The following is a 19,948-nucleotide window of genomic DNA, read 5'->3' as shown; positions in this document are numbered from 1 at the left end:
TATAAAATGGAAATCAGAATAATAATTCATTCAGTAGAAACTCGCTTAACAGACCTCTACTTTATCAACTTACAGAAATAAAGAGCTCCCATTTCTCCATATGCCACTCCCTGATGCTTATCGCAGATAACCACTTGCACCTTACAGTCCTTTAAGTTGCCCACTTTGTTAATATGTCCTCCCCCTTCTACTCTCACCAGATGAGCTGGATGCTTAACAAGAGTCAGCTCTTTGTTCCCAAACCCATTTATGCCAACTGTACTTGTTAACAGAATTATGTAATTAAAGATCATGTAAACTGATGAATTGTGCACATAAAAGGAGTTGTTTCTCTGAAAATTATGTTGAAAAGTTCAAAAAGATTCAAAGGCTAATGATTTTTTGTTAAAGTTCTTATGGAGTTAAGTGTATATAAAACAGCTTTAAAAGAATAGGGGAAAAAGCATAATATTGTAGAAGGATTTTATATAGTACATTAAAAGTGCCTTTAAATCTCTGTTCTATTACAAAGGGATATTTAATAGATAAACGCCTTATGGATGTTGATTATGCTAAAAAGACAATCCAGAACTCTAATGAAAGGACCCACCCATTAAAAAAAAAAAATCTTGACTCTACAGGGGGAAAAATGGTGAAAGCATGTATATTCGAGTTAAAATAGAAAATACGTATCATTTTTTATGATTCCCTGCTAACCAACTTTTTTCTGATTTTCTCCTCAACATTAATATGAGATCTTCACACGGAGCTACCTCAAAAATGTATAGGAATATTGTGACAACTAAATAAAATAAAGTACTTAAGTACAGTGCCTGTCACTTAGTGACACTGAATTAAAAACTTCATTTTCTTTCAGGGTTTTGTTATTACCCTGATGGTCTACTGGCTTAAGAATATAACAATGCTGTCTTCCAAAAGAGAAAAGTAAAAACTGCAATTTCCTTGCTATTATTTTATTTTTGTATTTGGGTACATTACACATACTCCATACATAATTAGCCATATAACTTCAGTGGTGGTCATCAAAAAAGTGAAGACATCCAATACTGAAAACCCCATGAGGCTGCAGGCTCCCAGGGTTACACTGAACTGTGAGGATAACATTTCCGTAATACAGGAAACAGTCTGGCACCTACAGCTTAGGAAAAGTGAATGAGGTGCTGGTATGGTGCCAGTGGAGGGAGCAGAAGCTCTCTGAAGAGGAAAAGGTCAGATGGATAAAGAAAAAGGTCAAGGATCCAGATTGCAAGAGAGTAACTAGGAGCGAGACCAGAGAGGAAGCAAAGCAGAATCATTCTGTAAACTGAAGAGGTTAAAGGTAAGGTAAAGAGAAGGATCTTTACCTTTAAACTCCTGCTCAGAACTGCTTGACACTGGCACAGATATTAAAATGCTTTTCCAAATAACTTACAAGCAAAATCACATTTTTAAAAGTTGATGCCATTTTGACACTGCAATCAATTTTACTCTTCATGGAAAAACTGTTATAATGCACTCTAAAATTAGAACAATGAACTACCTTTTCACCTTTATTAAGTTGGGGGGATATCACTAATATCCAACCTAACAAAGATACAGTGAAACAGTACCAGTAATACCATTCTTTTGAAAAGCAATTGGACAAATGTCTCAGGATTGATAAACCCTCATATCCTTTTACATATTACACATCTGGGAATCTGCTATAAGGAAGTAACTAAAAATAGGAAGAAAAATAGATGCTCTGAGATGTTTTCTATCACACTTCTTATAATAGCAAAAATTAAGTATGATGATGACACAGAAAATACTTAATATAATGTTAAGTTTAAAAAAGCAAACAGGAGTTTCTGTTGTGGCTCAGTAGGTTAGGAACCCGACTAGTATCCATGAGGATGAGGGTTCAATCCCTGGCCTAACTAGGTGGGTTGAGGATCTGGAGGTTGCCGTGAGCTGTGGTATAGGTTGCAGATGTGGCTCAGATCTGTCACTGCTGTGGCTGTGGTACAGCTCAGCAGCTGCAGCTCTGATTCGACCCCTAGCTTGGGAACTTCCATATGCCACAGGCGTGGCCCTAAAAGGCAAAATAAAATAAAATAAAAATAAAAAAGCAAACAAAATTGAGCATACACTAGAAATACGACATAAAACATTATATAAAACATCACATAAAAAGGGCTATCTCTGGTGGCTGAGCAGGTTAAGGATTTGGGATTGTCAGTGTTGTGGCTCTGGTTGCTGCTGTGGCACAGGTTTGATCCTTGGCCTGGCAACTTCTGCATGCCGCAGGTACAGCCAAAGGAGGGTGTGACAGCAAAAAAAACAAAAATGATAACTATTAGAGTGATTGATTCAAAATCTGGTTTTTTTACTGTCTAACCTTTCTGAAATGTTTTTTATATTTAGAATTAAAACTATATTTTTAAAAACAAGCATCTCAAAAGGTTACACACTATATAATTTCATTCATATAACATTCTCAAAAGGACAAAACTAGTGATGGGTTGGGTTGTGAATATAATGTGAATACATAGAGGTAAGCACCAGGGAATCCTGTGCTGATGGAACAGTTCGTACTTTGATTGCGGTAGTGGTAACACAAAACCATACAGGGGGTAAAAGTGCACAGAACTACACACACATAGAAATGTAGATGATATCTGTACATGGTCTGTTTTCTAGTTAACAGTAATGTATCAGTATCAATTTCCTCATTTTCCTACACTATGATAGTAATGTAAGATGTCACTACTGAGGAAACTGAGTTAAAGAATACAGAGAGCGCTACTATTTTTGCAACTTCCTATGAGTCTCTACCTCAAAATAAAAGTTAAAAAAAGGGAGTTCCCGTCGTGGCGCAGTGGTTAACAAATCCGACTAGGAACCATGAGGTTGCGGGTTCGGTCCCTGCCCTTGCTCAGTGGGTTACCGATCCGGCGTTGCCATGAGCTGTGGTGTAGGTTGCAGACGTGGCTCGGATCCGGCGTTGCTGTGGCTCTGGCGTAGGTTGGCAGCTACAGCTCCAATTAGACCCCTAGCCTGGGAACCTCCATATGCCGCGGGAGCGGCCCAAAGAATAGCAAAAAGACAAAAAAGAAAAAAAGTTAAAAAAAAAATTACATGCACTTCTATGTATAATATTACACTTTTTTTGAGGGGGTGGGAGACAAGGGAATGTAAAAAGAGCCATGTAATAAATGACTTCTAAGAAACTAGTACTAGGAACTATTCACAAAACCCCAAAGGTGGCAAATGGCAGTCTTTATAATGAATGTAATTTCCTTAGGTCAGGCTTTAATAAAAAGCTTCAATTTAAATTAAAGCTACCAGTCAACTTTCAGAATATGCTTAACTGAATAGTTTTCAGTCTCAAACACTATCCTTACATAATCCATTAAGTCCTCAGAATTTCCTCCCTCGCCAGAAAAGTTTCAACAGATATAAATAAGATTTTCTTATATATATCCAACTTTAAAAAAAAAAATGACTGACAAAAGATGTAACAGTTTGTCATCTCTGGATGGTGCTCCATGATAGCAACCACATCTATCTTAATTCACCATTTAAACATCAATATCTAGCATGGTTCTTGATGTCTAATATGTTCCCAATGACTATATCCTGAAGCCATGGAATGAATTAGTATTCTAACCAAGGTTCTATGCCCAAGTTCCTCCAGCTTTAACAAAGAATGGAAGGTAGAAGGTAGGAGGTAAGAGGAAAAAAAGATGAATCTAGATAGGGCCTAGCTGTTACCAGGTCAAAAGATTATATTAACCAACACTACATTCTAGTATCGATGAAAAAGTTGACCTTAGAAAAACTTTAAGTCATCTGCTCTGATCATCTAAATCTTAGACTTCTTTAATAATTAGAAAAAGAACTGAACTGATATCAGAAAATCTGCCTCATCAATTTCTAACACCTAATGCCTTTAAGAAAGCCAAATTTTCTTTGCTATGTGCAAATCCATCGACTTTTTAATCTAAAAAAAATTTTAGCTAGAGTTATGCATACTATCAAAAAAACACTTCCAGAGTTCCCAATGTGGCTCAGCAGTAATGAAGCCAACTAGTATCCACAGTTGAATCCCTGGCCTCGCTCAGTGGGTTAAGGATATGGCACTGCTGTGAGCTGTGGCTCAGATCCTTTGTTGCTGTGGCTGTGCTATAGGCCAGCAGCTGTAGCTCTGATTCAATCCCCTAGCCTGGGAACCTCCATATGCTATAGGTGCAGACCTAAAAAAAAAAAAAAACAAAAAAACCTTCCACACAAGCTTTAGGCTCTAAGCAATTTATATATTATTATATACCCATATATACTTATACAATATATATGTCTATATTTATACATAAATGTCAAATATGTGCATAAGTAATACAATTACATTAGAACTACAACCATACAGGACCCTTACATCAGATAGCAACTCATGTCTATATGCTATTTATTCATTCAACAGTTCAAGGTATTGACAACACAGTAAACAAGACACAAACCATACTCTAAGTTAATAGTCTTATCTACCAACTTAAAAGGCAACTGTAGCTGGTTAAAGAAAAAATCTTGGAGTTCTTATTGTGGCGCAGAGGAAAGAATCCAACTAGTATCTGTGAGAATGTGGGTTTGATCCCTGGCCTCACTCAGTAGGTTAAGAATCTAGCGTTGCCGTGAGCTGTGGTGTAGATCTCAGATACTGCTCGGATCTTGCAGTGCTGTGGCTGTGGTATAGGCCAGCAGCTGTAGCTCCGATTCGACCCCTAGCCTGGGAACTTCCACATGCTGCAGGTATGGCCCTAAAAAGCAAATAAATAAATAAATAAATAAATTTTTTTTAAATCTTAAGAAAACCAGAGTTTGAATTTCAATGCTACCTCTTATTAGCTGTTTCTGAGTCTTAGTTTCCAGAACTATAAATAGGTACTATTGTCATAAAGATTAAAGTAAGATCATAAAATACAGGCATACCTCAGAGATATTGCAGGTTCAGTTCCAGACCACCAAAATAAGGCAAGTATCGCAATAAGGAGAGTCACATGAATTTTTTTGGTTGTGCGGTGTATATAAAAGTCATATTTACACTATACTGTAGTCTATTAAGTGTGCAACAGCATTACATCTAAAAAATATACGTAATCTAAAAACACTTTTAATCAAACTTACTTCAATAAAGTTGTTTTGAAAAAGACTATTGCTAAAAAATCATCCTAGCCTTCAGCAAGACATAGCAGTAACATCAAAGATCACTGACTACAGATCACTGTAATATAATAATAATAACGAAAAACATTTGAAATATTGTGAGAATTACCAAAATGTAACACAAAGACAAGAAGCGAGCAAATGCTAATTGGGAAAATAGCACCAATAAACTAGCTCAACAAAGGGTTGCCACAAACCTTTGATTTGTGAAGAACACAACAGAGTGAAATACAATAAAAGCAATTTTTTAAAAAGCAATAAAACAACCTATATCTGTACAAAAATGCTTGGCTAATTAGAAAGCACTATATAAATGAAAGGTATATTATTACTAATACTTGGCTTTTCATTAAGAAAAAACAAAATACTGGGATCTCCCTGTAGGTTGCTTATTAATTTTAGGGGGAAACTATACAGTGAATAAACCAGAAAACAACCTGACCAAAACTAAAATTACTAATAAGGGGCAAATGAGCATTACACACATCCAAATGTGATCTCCTGAGAGAGACGTATCACTCCTGTAGTAATCTGACTGAATATAAATAAATAACCTGAATCAAATCATAAGGCAAATCAGACAAACCCAAATTGAAAAACTCTCTATAAAATAACTCCTCTGTATTCTTCAACTACATAAAAGACAAAAGAGAGGTGTAAGAATGCTTCCTCTTTTTTTTTTTTTTTGGCTACACACAGCACATGGAAGTACCCAGGCCGATAGGGATAGAACCTGTGCCATAGCAATGACAACACTGGATCCTTAACCTGCTGTGCCACAAGGGAACTCCAGAAACTCTTTCCTTTTAATGGAGACTAAAGAGAAAAGACAACCAAATACAACATATGCCATAAGACAAATATGGTACAAGATATGCCATAAGACAAATATGGTGAATATAGACAAAGGGTATATAAGAGTCTACTATATCATTCTTGCAACTTTACTATAAGTTTGAAATTATTTCAAAATAAAAAGCTTAGGATCACAGGGGTGTTCCTAAACTTTCGATTAATCTCTAGAGATTTACTTATAACCTCTAAGTTATATGCTACTCTAAAAAATATCACTCTACAAAATTAATACTGAGAAAGGAATGTCTAAGGAATGTCATAGTCAAATCATAAAGCAGGAGTTTCTGTTGTGGTGCAGTAGGTTAAGGACCTGGTGTTGCCACAGGTGTGGCGTTAAGTCACAGCTGGGGCTTGGATTTGACCCCTGGCCTAGGAACTTCCATATGCCAAGGGTATAGACAAAAAAAAAAAAAAAAAATTTATAAAACAAATTAAGAAGGCAGGAGTTCCCATCGTGGCTTCGCAATAACGAACCCAACTAGTATCCATGAGGATGTGGGTTCAATTCCTGGCTCCGCTCAATGGGTTAAGGATCTAGCACTGCCATGAGCTATGGTATAGGTTGCAGACTTGACTTGGATTTCAAGTTGCTGTGGCTGTGGCATAGGCCAGTAGCTATAGCTCCGATTTGACCCCTAGTGGGAACCTCCATATGTGATAAATGTGGCCTGAAAAAAAGCACACAAAAAAAGAAAAAAAAGAAAAGAAAAGAAAGAAAGAGCTAGCAAAATATGTGCAGACTTCAGATATTGGAATTATCAGATACAAAATAAAAAATAAATATATTTAATAGAGTATTATGAAATAAAAGATATCTTGAGTACATGACTAAAAAGGAGTAACTACCCAAAAAAAGGATAAACAATCTTAAAAGGGAAGAGAACCTCTAGAAATAAAAAAAATATAGTAAAATAAAAACTTTTTAAAACTCAATAAACATGCTACAACACAGGTAAATCCTAAAGACGTTATGTTGAGTGAAATAAGCCAGTCAAAAGGAGAAATTCTATATGATCCACTTACATGAAGTACCTAGAATAGCTAAATTCACAAAAGTAAAACAGCTGTTGTCAGGGGTTGGGTGAAGAAAGGAACAGAGATTTCTTATCCAATGGGTACAGATATCCTGAAGTTTATTTTATGATGAAGAAAAAATCCTGAAGATGGACAGTGGTGATGGTTGCACAGCAATGTGAATACACTTAATGTCATTAAACTGTGTACTTTAAAATGGTTAAAATTATAAATTCTATTTATTTACATTTTACCACACTAAAAGAAATGGATGTAATAGTTAAAATAAATCCAGAATAATTAAATCCAGAACACAATATAGAAAGATAAAGAAAGGAAAAATATAAAACAGGTCAAGAGGCACAGTGGGTACACTAAAAACATCTAAAATACTTCAAACACAAGTTCCAGATACAAATTATGGAAGATAAAATTTGAGGAGAAAAATGGCCAAAAGTTCTCCCAAACTGTTGAAAGACACCAATCTTCAGATTCCAAAGCCTACTGAATACCAAGCATGATAAAGGAGTTCGTGTTGTGGCTCAGTGGCAATGAAACTGCCTAGTATCCATGAGGATGAAGGTTTGATCCCTGGCCTTGCTCAGTGGGTTAAGGATCTGGCATTGCCTTGAGCTGTGGTGTAGGCCAGAAGTTACAGCTCTGATTCTACCTATATCTTAGGAATCTCCATACCTGGCTGGTGCGGCCCTAAAAAAGACCAAAAAAAAAAAAAAGGAATTTACAAATAAATAAATACATAAAACTGAAACAATAAGGAGTTTCCTGGTGGTCTAATAGTTAGGATTCGGCACTTTCACAGCTGAGGCCAGGTTTAATCCCTGGTCTGGGAAATGAGATCCTACATCAAGCTACTGCGTGGCAAAAAACAAAAAACGAAAAGACTGAAACAATAAAAAGATTCGTTATTTCATTCGACAATTCCTTACTGAGTGCCTAACCTTTGCCTTTAACTGAGCTAAGGGGTGGCATGAAAATTCCTAACTTCTCTTCTCCCTCTTGTTTTCCTAACCCTGGGGTGCGGAACTAATACAGTAAGCCACCAGTGGCTATTCACATGTAAACTAGTTAAAATTGAATAAAATTTAAAATTCTATTCCTCTGTAACACTAGACACACTTTAAGTGCTCAGTGGCCATAAGAGAGTCACTATATTAAATAGTACAGATATAGAACAGTTTCATCACTGCAGCAAGTTCCATTAGATGGTGCTGCTATACTTTTATTATAATGCTGGTAATATATTAATAACTGAATAAATTTTAAGGTGTTCTTACTTTTATAATTATTAAATCTGCTTTCAAAGTCATTTTATTTCTATGAAACCACAGCTCCTTAGTATTTTGCTGTTTGTTAAGAAAGATCTACAAAGTGTGACTAACTTTGCCATCCCCGATGTCCCACCAAAACCATCAGAACACAGGAATGTTTTTTTTAATGAACCAAAATTAAATAGCTAAGCACAGTGCTACTTAACTGTTAATATAATCCACACCGTAAGGATATGAAAATCCACAGGATGAACATATGGCTCTTCTTAAGGGCACCAACTTCAGTTGATATACTTTAAACAAGTGTTTACATACATATAAAACAGGAAAATGCAAAATTCATGTGAATTTTTAAAAACAAAACCCTAAGGGAGTTCCTGTCGTGGCTCAGTGGTTAACAAACCTGACTAGGATCCATGAGGATGCATGTTCGATCCCTGGCCTCTCTCAGTGGGTTAAGGATCTGGCGTTGCCGTGAGCTGTGGTGTAAGGTCACAGACTTGGCTCAGATCTGGCATTGCTGTGGCTGTGGTGTAGGCCAGGGGCTATAGCTCCAATTCGACCCCTAGCCTGGGAACCTCCATATGCCGCTCTGGTGCAGCCCTTAAAAGACAAAAGACAAAAACAAAAACAAAAACAAAAAAACCCTATGGGCATCATGAAATTTTCTACTTGCAGCAGAACACTCTGGGCTGCATCTCTAGACTTCTCATTTCTGCCATTAGGAGCAGTCTGAAGGTGAAATTTAAGCACTGTTAAAATAAATGAATTCTATATGACTTTCTAATGTACCGGAAACAATGATATACAATAAAACTCTACAGTACAATAGAATCCTTAATATCTAAAGCAGCATACTTCCAGTTTTTTTTTTTTTAAATTAAAGGATGGCGGGTCTAAGCTATTTGAACTTAACCCGAACATTTTTACTTTAGGCATTCTAACACAAATTAAGTATTTCTATAGCACTTTCAATTTTTTAAATTACCTAATCAAAAACCCGCAAAGGAAATAAATGTTAAACCTTAATTTAACACTTAGACTAGGTTTGCACCTTAAGTTTTCCCTCCAACTCTAAGTGAACCCGGGAGTCAATAAGCCTCTCTTCTAAACAACAAAATGAAATTTCAATAAGCGCTTATGCTAATAATTGTTTTGTGTCCCCGGGAGGACTTCTGTGGCTCCACTTACATAACCTATTATGCAAAGTACTAAACTATTCTCTTTCTCTAGAAAGCATTTTGAATGCTGATATGTGCTCAAGGTTTACTTGCTATATTAAATAAAAAAGCTTTTCTTGCTCTGGCTTCAGAGATCCTGCAGAAGAGGTGAAAGGAAAGCCAATTTCTACTACTTCACTATGTCAAAGGCGAGTTATTTATCTTGTTGGCTAATCAACAGAGTAATGACTTAACAGCAGCACCCCCAGGCAGCCCCCACAGTTCACCAGTTTCCTCCTGGGACTGTGGTTGAGAAACACAGCTTTAAACAAGTAATTTGGAGAAACTTGTTTGGACGCAACTGAAAACAATCTGAATTGCTCCTTAAAAAGTGCTATAAGTAGTAATAGCTTGACCTGACAAGCTATTGTCAAAAACTTGACAAAATTAAATTCAATGGAGCTGAGAATCACAATGTAGCCCCTGGAGGGTAATGAAGGGTATAAAATACCCCAGACCTAACTTGACTGTGCATAAATATGTTGGATGTGTACTCCCCTCCTCCCCTCCACCCCTACCCCGTCTGTTTAAGATTTTCAGATTTCACAAAACCATAATCTCCTTAAAAAAAAAAAAAAAAAAAAAAACTGCGGGGACCAACACAGATTTGCCAACTTTTTTTTTTCCTTTTTCTTTTTGTCTTTTTGTCCTTTTAGGGCCACACCTGCAGCATATGGAGGTTCCCAGGCTAGGGGTCGAATCGGAGATGTAGCCCCCGCCCTACACCACAGCCACAGCAACGCCAGATCCTTAACCCACTGAGCAAGGCCAGGGATCGAACCCGCAACCTCATGGTTCCTAGTCAGATTCATTTCTGCTGCGCCACGACGGGAACTCCAGATTTGCCAACTTTTATTCTGCCAAGGGCATTTATAAAGAAAGTAACTACAAATGAATATCACCATTATTTCATTTTTTAAAACTAATATGCTTAGGAGTTCCTGTCGTGGCTCAGCGGGAGATGAATCTGACTGGCATCCATGAGGACAGAGGTTTCTGGCCTTGATCAGTGGGTTAAGGAGCCGGTGTTGCTATGAGCAGTGTGATATAGGCTGCAAACGCGACTTGGATCTGGCATGGCTGTGGCTATGGCACAGGCAAGTGGCTCCAGCTCCGATTCAACCCCTAGCCTGGAAACCTCCATATGCTGTGGATGTGGCCCTAAAAAGACCAAAAAAAAAAACAAAAAACAAAAAACAAAAAACAAAACTAGTAAGCTTATACCAAAAATGGTAAAAGATAATTTTAGAAAAAAAAATCTTCTGAATTCAGTAGACGTAGCTTTACGAGAAGCTCACTTATTTTCATTTTACTTCAGACAAGTGAAAACTTTGTTGTGGACTGACACCACTCCATAGTCCAGCATTTGGGAACCACAAGTCTTAAATTGCTAATTCCCACTTGGAAAAAGAAAGCAATGGTAGGACATGCCCAAACCAAATATTAACCTATTCAATAATGAGGAAATCGAGGCTTGGAGGGGTTTAGGGACGCTCCCAAGGTCACAGATCAAGAATTTTAACATAGATCTGTCTAATTCCGGAGTTAAGAGGTCCTAACCATTATGCTAAATTTCCTCTAATATTCTCCCAGTGGTAAAAAGATCCATCCTAATCCAGTCACCTTTGTGACCAATGACAACCGAGGCATTTCCAAGACTGTCGGCGGGAGTGAGGTGTACTCCCTGGCCATCGCTCAGGCTAAAGCTAAATGGAACTCCTGACCTTTGCCTCATTAATACCAGGCTCACTGCAACTAAGCTAACCAGCCCAGACAAAGCACACACAAAACCCCCTGCCTCAACAACACCGACACAGGACTCTTAGGACGTTCCCAAGTGCCTGTGACAGAGTGAAAAACATATCGCTAAAACAAAAGGAATATATTAATTCTCAAGAAGGAAATAAACACTTCCATGGTAACTCAATCTAAAAATAATCAACTTGTCCTCAAAAGTTAACAACTCTAAGCCTCACTCTGCAAATAATTACAATCGTTCACACTTCAATACACAGGTTCCCTTAATTTAAATATCTAAACAGAAAACTACCTGAAAGTCTATAAATCTAAAGTTATTAGTTTCCAAATTAAAATATATAGTTTTTATATTATGGATCATTATATTTTGGATAAAGAGAGAGATATCACTCTATCTATTCAGGATAGTCCAAACATTAGAGACAAAACTACTCATGTTAATTAAAAGTACTTATCAAAGAGAGTTGGGAGAAAAATATTTAATTAAATACCATTTTCTATGAAAAGCACTATTACCAGCCAGTTGAAACAGGAGACACAAAAATTATCTTTGAACATTCAGAGTTCTTGATATTGAAACCAAAATTGAAAGTCATATACATAAATAAACAGAATACTAGAGCAGAGAATTGCTTCCAAATCCTCATATATAACTTGCCAACAAATGCCCAAAAGAAACGACCCAACAGCTCTAAAGTAAGCAAAGGTTGCCACTCTGAACAAAATGAGTCTGAAATAGTTCCTCCTCCCTGCAACTGTTAATAGCATAGTATTCTTGGTAGCAATGGCAAGAAAGTTTTGTTTCCCAATGAGATTTTCAATGATCAGATTCTCCATCTGAAACTGCAATGTGAGGGAGCAGTATACAGACTATCAGGTTTTTTACCCACGGAAAAAAATTATCTAGTGTCTTTTTCTTCTGTTTTAAACAGATGCCACCTAAAATAAAGGTTTTTTTCTTTGCCTTTTCATCTAAACTGTTCTTTGGCTCTTTCGTCTTCTTATATAGATTCAACTAATACATCTATTTATATTATTCTCTACACCTATGTTTAATAAATGCTCTGCAATGACCTCTCTCAGGAACTACAAACCTATACTTCCAAAAACCTCTGAGCATTCCCAGTGTTTAGCAAGTATATAAAAACTTACCGATCTCATTAGGTCCTTTCTTGCCCATATTTCTAGTAATAGTACCACCACTCTCATCACCTATATTTTAAATGTGTCATCTTCAACCTCCACTTCCTCCAAACCTTTCTCACCAATTCCTCCTCCCACCCACCTACTAAATCATCCCAACACCACTGCCCTTCCCCAGTATTTATACTTATTGAAAGTAGGTTTGCTACAACCAATCATTCTACACACTACACCATTACACCTTGGTAATGTCACAATACCTCCCAAATATTCCTAAATACCACATTTAAACAATCCAGCCCCAAATTAAATTTCAAACCTCATCTCTTATTCCCTAAAATGTTTAGGTAATCGAGTCCACACTAACTGTCCCCTGAGAACACAATGAATTTCCCACCTCCACACTTGTGCTCACATCATTCCCTTTATTTGAAAAGCCTTCATCCACCTACTTCCAGTTCCTAAATTTGTGTCTTAGAAAAAGTCTTACCCTCTGAAATGTTGAACTCAGGTTACCAGTTTATTGGGAGGTAGCATGTTGTAGCACAAAAACATAGGCTTTGACACCAGGCAGATCTGGATTCAAATTGGGTCTCAATTACCTGCTAGCTACATAGTACAGATTAAGTTACTTATTTAAGTATCAGTCATTATTAAGCAATATGCTTAGGTGTTGTTGTGATGCTTAGAAAATGTATGTAAAAAAAAAAAAAGAAGAAAATGTACGTAAAGTAACTAGCATAGAGCCTGGTGCTCACTAAATGTTCAATAAATAATTGCTTCAGAGCTATCTTTATAAGCATTATAAAGGCATTATAAAGGAATACTATACCTCCACCACTTTTCATTTTACTCTGGCTAAAAATGAACCCACTGTCCTTTAGTACAACTCCAAATTTTAGGTCAAACCACTCATGTAGCAAGTATTTACATTTATTTCTATATGTTGTAAATTTTTATGCAAATATCTGACATCACCTTCTTGATTTCAAACTATGGAAGAGCAACAACTTAATCTTAGTATGCTATATTGCCTAGCAGTGATTTTCATGAAGCACACAGCACTCACTTCCAATTGTAAAATTTAAAAATGTAATATGCCTAAATATTTAACATGCTCATTATGATTTCTGACACACTTTGGAAAACTATTGCCACGAAGCTTGGTTGTTGTGGCTATATCTTTACTTACTCTTACACGGCTGTCTAACATAGCTTGATGCCTAGCATAGCAATATCTGTTGAACTGACTTGAATAATATAATTTACAATGTAAATGTTCAATATCTACTGAATTGATGTGAACATAATTAAATTTACAACACCTGAAAGTATCTGATTTTCCCTACCTCTTTCTGTTCTTAAAAATCTTGAACTATTTCTCCTTGAAATACATTAACTATCATACCTTCATTCAGGACGGATCCATAACCGTATCTAACTTAACTCCTTTTCCAGATTCTCTCAATTCCAATATTTCAACCCTATGCTCTAAAAGAACTAGAGAATTTCAAGTAGCTAAGAATCTATGGTTTCTATCTAAATCTAAAAGTTGGACAACTAACTTTTTTGTCTACAATTTTTTCCAGGAACTTTAAAAATCATCCACCCTTTGCCTGTTAAATATCAACAAGCCTAAAATAAATTTTCTTTTGCATAAGAGAGCTCACTGAACTTGTCACTTCAGTCTATTTTCCCTAATTCATGATATTGCCTCCCCTTTCACTGGTGGGAGGAAAGAGAAGCAGATAAGAACCCCCAAAAACTACAGTATAAGCCCTAATATAAGCACCAGACAAGAAGTACATGAAAGTGTCACAGGTTTCACAAACGTGCTGTGTAGATACTTTATAAAAACAATGGTCATCCGCTGATAGTCAAAATCTGCAGTAACTGCTTTCTCTTACGATCATAATTTCAAAATCACGATTAAACTGAGTAAATCCTATTTCCTACCAACCTTTCAGGAGTAGCTTATTACCTAAAATCTGTTCACCAAAAAAAAAAACTACCTACATCACTTGCTCCTCTAGGAAATGCTCAATTTCTCCAAAGTAAACACCTCATAATATAAATTAAAAAAACATAAAACAAAACACCTCTACCCACTTGTGTGAACCTCTGCATTGCAGCAACAGCTGTAACAGTATAAGGAACCTCCTAGGAGTTATAGAGAATAATTTTTCTTTAAAAGTTAAGGAAAATGACAGTCCCAAATATGAAGGTATATAAACGTCGGGAAAGAGGAGGTATAATTCTCCAACCCTCTGCAGTCAATTTGTGCAACAACCACAGACTGAACTCATCATACAACTGTGACTTCAGATAGCCACAGAAATTAGGAGTACAGATTAGAGAATAGCATCATTTCTTACTGCCGAGAAAAAGAGGGAATTTACCTGAACTGCTTTTCTTCAAGCAAGCTGTTTTTTTTAAGAAGTCACTTCAACAACGGCTTGAGTAAGCTTTCAAGCGAGTAAAGATCATGGGAGGCGCGCTGCTCCCACAGTGACCTACGTATCCAAAACCGGTCCCAATCGATCCTGGGCAACCCCTAAGCGGGTCTGGTTGGAAAGCCTTGCAAAAGATCCCCGACATCTACACACGCATCGCCCAACCCTGGGTCGGAGGAGACAACACCCCTGGAACCCGAGCTAACTACCGAGCCCGAGGACAGATCCAGAGACAGCAAAAGTCGAGAACTACAGCCCAAGACTGAGTCTGAGGTCTAGATTCCCAGGCTCGGGTCGGAGAGAGAAAACCAAATCGGAGAGGCAGCGCGAGTACTTGGGGGAGCTTAAGTGAGGGGTCGGATGGACGGAGGCCCAGGCCATCCTTACTCTAGAGTCCCAACAGCAACAACAGCTCCAGGAACCCCCACCCCGGCTCCGCCCCGCCCACCCCACGGCCCAGCCACCCGCTTCTTCCCGCCCCGCAGGCTCGGCAAAGACCGCGGCGGTCGACAACCCCCTTCCTCGAACCCCGACAGCCCAGCCTGCAGCCCGGAGTCCCAAGCGGGCAGCGGGGGCCCGAGAGCGCCAGCCCCGACGCGGCCCGCGGCCGTCGCAGTCAGCTCCGCCGGCCACTCACCGTCCGCCTGGGCGCTGGGAGCGGGCAGGGCACGGGTCGGCAGGCGCGGACCCCCGGGCTCCCACCTAGGCAGGAGCCCCTCTTCCGAGCCGATCGAGCCTCAGCGGCAGTACCTACAAGGCCTCTCTCCGGCTCGAACTATGGAAAAGCACTTCCGGGGGAGCGGGGAGGGAAGGGTTTTGGCACCGGAACTGCTCACAGGCTGGAGCTGCCGGCGCCTCCCGGGCGGGGCGGGGTGGGGCGGGGCAGAGCCCCTCCCGCCGGCGCCGGCAAATCCGACGCTAACCCTTTCTGCGCCGCGGCCCCTCGATTCTCCAGACTCCCGCTGCCTCCTTCGACGTGTTCCACTCCAGGCACCTGCTTTTGCAGAAGAGGAAACCGAGGCTCGGAGAACTTAGATGCAACGGTCCAGCGCCTACAACCCGCCTCCTGGATCTCTCCAGTATTCTTACCACTCTAATCTGCCTCCTTTAAAAATAATAAGTTAACATATATTGACCGCATACTGCGTGATAGTCGCTGTATAAAGCGCTTTACTCAGTTTAATCATTCCCAAGCCCCTTGAGGTCGGTGCTGTTAGCTACATCTTGCAGAGGAGGAGACCAGTACCAATACAAAAACGGTGGCTCTTTATTTTAACTTGTGTGTATAAATCTCACCTACCCCAACACAAGTTTTAAATTCTTGGGGAATTCCCGTCGTGGCGCAGTGGTTAACGAATCCGACGAGGAACCATGAGGTTGCGGGTTCGGTCCCTGCCCTTGCTCAGTGGGTTAACGATCCAGCGTTGCCGTGAGCTGTGGTGTAGGTTGCAGACGCGGCTCGGATCCCGCGTTGCTGTGGCTCTGGCGTAGGCCGGTGGCTACAGCTCCGATTCAACCCCTGGCCTGGGAACCTCCATATGCCGCGGGAGCGGCCCAAGAAATAGCAACAACAACAAAAAGCCAAAAAAAAAAAAAAAAAAAAAAAGAATTATAAATTCTTTAAGGGCAGGAACTAAATTATATTCCTATATTCCATCATCACTTGGAATTTCAATAGAGGTCAAGAGCTTGGGGACTCTGGACTCTTACTGCATGGATCTTGTCGTTTATTTTTATTTTTCCACCCTGGGCGAGTTGCTTGACCTCTCTCAGCTTGTTTCTTTATTTGTAATACAGTTGATGTATTTGATGTGTGTGTATGCATATATATATATATAATCATCTCTGGATTTTTGTAGGAATTCAAAATGAAAATGCTTGATAAGCTGTGGTGTACTAGTATCCACGTAGGACTGGGTAAAAATCAACAATTTTCTTCCCTCATCACTAATAAGAACAATTTTTCCTCTAGTAGAGTCATTTTAGCAGAGGGTAATTTTGAAAACTATGGGTTAGCAACAGGCGATAGAAAAGGTTAGTTAAGGAAATAAAGAGTAGAGGTTTTGGCAAAGGGAAAAATGAAGGTAGGTGAGCCAAAGAATGTCCTTGGGGCCAGCCTGGATACTTGTGACGCTATGAGCTGAGACAGTTTGAGGACCTAGAGTCAGATGCCAGGCAGGGAAGAAGGGGAAAAAAAAAAGGGATACTTTAACCACAAAATCAGGAAGGCACCGAATATCTGAGGCAGTTTCTGTATCTGAGACCAGATAGGCGGGTGGGGTGGAGGAAGAGCCTCTTAGCATGAACACTATCTGCAAAACAAATTTACAAGCATCTCTTCAAACTGTAGAGGAGGAGAAGTCTTTTTTTTTTTTTTCCTATTAAGAAAGGCAGGGGAAAGGGAAATAGTTCAGAACCTGCTATTATGAATTTAAGATGCAAACGATGCCTTTGCTTTGGGTTTGCTTTTGTGTTTTTTTTTTCTTTTTAACAGCACTGTCTTGTTTATTTTATTTTTATGATCACAGAAGTGTTTGTAAATACTTCTCTAATACCCAAATTTACCAGCCTTTCGTGCCTTGAAGTGTAAAGAAGTGAAAAACAGAGCCTGGGTTGGCAGAACTCGCTAACTTCTCTTTCCACCAAGGGCTTAGAAGGCCAGTGAGAGGAATCCTGAATTGCAGATATTGTCAGGCTCCCTGTGGGATGCAGACATGCTAAAGGTTTGTCATTGAATCTAGACATCTAGCTAGTAAATGGTGCAGCCAGGATTTGAATGCAAGTTTTCTCTTCAGCTGCTTTTCACTTCGCTGCCAGTTGTTCACAAACTTGAGAGTGCGTTAGAATTACCTGGAGGTCAGGTTAAAACACAGATTGCTGGGCCTCGCCCCCAAAATTTCACTTAACTCTACTGGTGCTTCTCTGTGTAGTCTCTGGATTAGTAGTAGCCTCAACATCATCTTTGAATTTGAATTTGTCACAAATGCAAATTATCAGGCCTCACTCCAGACCTTGTGAATCAGAAACTCTGGTGTGGGGCCCAGCCATCTGTGTTTTCACTGAGAACAGTGATTCTTTTTTTTTTTCTTTTTTTTTTTTTAGGGCCGCACTGACGGTATATGGAGGTTCCCAGGATAGGGGTTGAATCGGAACGGTAGCCGCTGGTCTACTACCACAGCCACAGCAACTCAGGATCCGAGCTGTGTCTGCAACCTACACCACAACTCACGGCAACACCAGATCCTTAACCCACTGAGACCAGGGATCGAACCTATGGTATGTCCTCATGGATGCTAGTCAGATTCGTTTCCGCTGAGCCATGCAGGAACTTCCCTTCTCAGTGATTCTGATACATTCTCAAGTTTTAGAATCTCTGTACTCTGCTATCTCGTCTTCCACATATCCCCCCTTTTTTCTAAACATCCCCCACGGAAATAACTCTACTAAAGCAAAAGTTCTTCCCAGTGAATTAAATGATGTTGAAGCATTTTTACTCACGTTTTGCTCGCACTGGGAGAGGAGGCTAGAAAAAAAATTCATGGAGGATTCTTTTTTGATTATTTTCAATTTGTACTGAAATTTAACCAGATAATACTGGGTTGGGGGGTGGAACTAATCTTATTTGAGAACTACTCTGTGCCAGGGCTTTACATGCATTTTCTAAATTAATCTTCACAAAAAAAAAAACCAAATTAATCTTCACTATGCTACTATGAGGTTTTATGGTCTTAATTGTACAGAAGAGAAAAACTGAGGCTTAGGTGAAGTAATTGACTTAAGGCCACATTCTTATTAAGGGGCAGAAATCAGGGTTGTTCAAACAAAGATCCCTCTAATTCCAAAACTCATGATCTCGCCACTTCGTGGCAGGAGCTTGGAGAACCAAATTCCAGTGTGGTCTTTACCACCCCAAGTATGCAACATTGAGTAAGCGATTTAATCTCTATTTCAACTTCTCCATCTATAAATAATGTTATCATAAATCTTCCCCTCCCATGCAGGAATGTTAGAACAAATGAGGAAATAAAAGTGTGAGTGCACTGAGCTTTTCGAAGAAAAACAGTAAAAAGACAAGTTATTATAGTATTATATGTTTAGCCAAGTGTTGCTGTGTAATCCTGAGCATTGAATCTTTCCTGGTTATCCCCTGATTCATACATAAGAGGTTCAAAGACTATAGTTGATGACAAAGAAAAAGCTGTTTGACTGCATTTGTCAGTGACTCCTGGAGGTTAAAGAGGATGACAGAGGATTATATGTGTCTCTCTTAAAAATTACAAGAAATCTCTCACCGGGGTTCGTTGACTCCGGGTTATTGCCAAATTGCTGGCCCGTCTTCATTCTAGAGAGCTTTTCTCCAAACCCTATTCTTCTCTCCATTACAGGCACCCCTCCACCCTCCTGCTTCCACCTACTAGGTGAAGATTTAAATTCCTCCTACTTTATTATGTAGAAGGATTTAACTCTCAATCCTCCTCCCAAGTCAGACTCCAGGCCTATCTTTGTTGACGGAGTTGCCAAGTTGCACAATTCCAGGGGGTACCATTCACAAAGAATCAATCTGAATGGTGCTCAAGAGGGTGCCAATCGCACAGGCCACAATAGGAATGGTCCCCCTGGAACTGTGCAAGGCTGTAGCCCAGTAAATGCAGAGCTCCTGCCCCCACAATCCATTAAGGTGTTTTGTTAAACAAAAGAGCCATCTACTTGGGTGTCCAGCAGTTTGCCAGCCTTTCAAATAATGGGGTTCTTTGTGATTTTTTGTTTGTTTTAATGTCGGCCTAATCAAATACTTAAATCACCAGGCTTAAGTTCTGGGTTCTACCCTCTGCTATGGCATCTTTCACTCTCTTCTGCAACATTATTGCCTATCTCCCTATTAGATGAGTGAGTTTCATGAAGGCTTTGTCATATTTTGTCTTCCTTAGCTTTTGTTTGTTTGGCCACACCCAGGGCACGCGGAAGTTCCTGGACCGGGGATCCAACCCAACTCCAGCAGCAATCCGAGCAATCCAGCAATGCGGGATCCTTAACC

The 19,948-nt window shown here is 39.2% G+C and overlaps 1 protein-coding gene across 15 annotated transcripts in view; it reads right to left on the bottom strand.

Moving 5' to 3' along the window:
- Window positions 1-15,705, bottom strand: part of FRS2 (fibroblast growth factor receptor substrate 2) — a 127,714-nt gene extending 112,009 nt beyond the window's left edge. For 6 of the 15 annotated variants that reach the window (XM_085024649.1, XM_085024647.1, XM_085024645.1 and 3 more), the window contains exon 1: window positions 15,551-15,705. The gene's annotated coding sequence lies outside the window, so the exon portion shown is untranslated. 15 annotated transcript variants of the gene reach the window in all.
- Window positions 15,706-19,948: the final 4,243 nt, after the last annotated feature.

Source organism: Sus scrofa, chromosome 5 (assembly GCF_054392235.1).
Source record: "Sus scrofa isolate SSC_HxYL_T2T_F1_AM1 chromosome 5, Sscrofa_HxYL_maternal_Yorkshire_Landrace_v2.0, whole genome shotgun sequence".
NCBI lineage: Eukaryota > Metazoa > Chordata > Mammalia > Artiodactyla > Suidae > Sus > Sus scrofa.
Note: the sequence above shows the minus strand (reverse complement) of the source record. Positions and strands in the feature narration are given on the sequence as shown.